The sequence below is a fragment of the Pterocles gutturalis genome, unplaced genomic scaffold (assembly GCF_000699245.1).
Source record: "Pterocles gutturalis isolate BGI_N339 unplaced genomic scaffold, ASM69924v1 scaffold32080, whole genome shotgun sequence".
NCBI lineage: Eukaryota > Metazoa > Chordata > Aves > Pterocliformes > Pteroclidae > Pterocles > Pterocles gutturalis.
The window spans coordinates 2,256-4,035 of NW_010141854.1; positions in this window are offsets into that span (position 1 = coordinate 2,256).

Here is a 1,780-nt window from a genome sequence, read left to right on the forward strand (position 1 = left end):
TGTGACGAGACGTTATCACTGTGTCATTGCTCAGCAACTACAGAAAAGGGCAGGAAACGAGACACAGGCTGGTGCGCAGTTCCCTGCCTCTATCGTGCTTTTCTCGTTGCTGCAATAACAGACCTTCCTCGCAGAAACAGGAAAGCTTCCAGCCCTAGGGAGCTAGAGCCATCCCGAAAATGAAAACGAGCTCAAGCGAAAACGTACTTTAGCATCAGGCTGTCTTAGATGTTACAGCAAGGGGTGAGGGTGCAGGCTGGAAATTCTGACTGCTCCGCATAACCCATTATCGCACACCAGAGAGAAGTCCAAGCTCAGCCCAAGTAATCCTGGTGTTACTCTGAGGAAGGAAAGCACGGCACAGCGACGAGGCTCTGCCCGGGCACTCCTGCTGCCTGCTCCAAGCCCAGCCCCGAGCCGGGGCCGGCGTCACCCAGGCGATGGACGGCAGCTGGGGCAGCGCAGGACACGGGCTCGCTGCCGTGTCTGAGTCACCGAGTCTCCAGGGAAGTTCTCCTGGACATGAAACCAGCCAGTGACTCAGGGAACGTTTGTAATAACGTGAAATGCTGGATCTCCTTCTTGGGGCACATTATCCTGGCTGTGCTTCATATGCACCAGTTTAAGAAACAGTCTTTAGCCTTAAAATATTCCTAGACTACCAAAGACTGCCCTCCAGGGAAATCTAATCTTTCTTTCTCACTTTCATTGCTCTTTTGAACCTGATAACTCTGTGCCGTAGAACAACCCCTGGGAACAGCTCCCCGGTGCCCAGCCGCCACCCTGCCCTCCCCTGCAGAGCGCAGCACAAGCCGCACAGGTAAAGCTGAAGTTTAATTCCTTTCTTTCCGTTCTGCACAAAGCTGATTAAATGCGAGCAGCGCCTTTGCCTAGGGGAGGCTTTTCTGCTCATTTGTTACTTGAAGTAATAATTTTTCCTTGTCAGGCCTGCGCTGCTGTTCCTGAAATGCCTGCTGGGAAATCCTGGTGAGCCATCATCTCTCTCCTCCTCTTCCTCCCTCGGGGCGCAGCGTTGCTGCGAGGGGCTCCCAGGTCAGCCGGGGACGGCTCAGCAGAGGCTCTGCCCCTGGCTGGCTGCAAGGCTGCGTGAGCAACGTTCCGTCTGCAGGCTCCAGTCTGGGAGTCAATGACAGTTAATTCTGGAGAGAGCCTGCCATTACGCATGGAGATACCGTCATTAGCAGATCTGCTCATCAGAAAATGAACATCTCTTAATAAAATGAGGACTGTAACTGCTGGCAGGTCTTGAGCTGTGCTCTGGTGTAAAAGCAAGAGCTGGTTTCAGTAAAGATTTCAAATTTTGGAAAGGAAAAAAGCTACCATGAAGAACCCCCAAATCCAGTAAAATCAAGAGTGAAATCGTTATTATTCTCCTTTACAAACGGTGTAGAAATTCCAGTCTCCATTGGCTACAGAGACCTACGGGAAGGTCTGAAATTCAACAAGTAAGGAAGAAACACGGACATCTCTGCTTAGTTTTCAACTTCCACTCGTTAATGTTTTAATTTTTCTCATTGTAAAAGGAAGGATTACGTGTCTCTCGATTACATGAAATTGTTAGCTCAGCATTAATTCCAGTCCTGCTCCAGCAGCAGGAGCAGCTGCGGGGCCGCGGCTGGGCTCCACGGCAGAGGCGCCTGATCCTGACCATGCTCCAGCCTCTGCGCAGGGTCTCGCTGCCGATGAGCCACGGCACCATGGCACCATGGCACCACGGCACCACGGCACCACGGCACCACCACGGCACCACAGCACCACG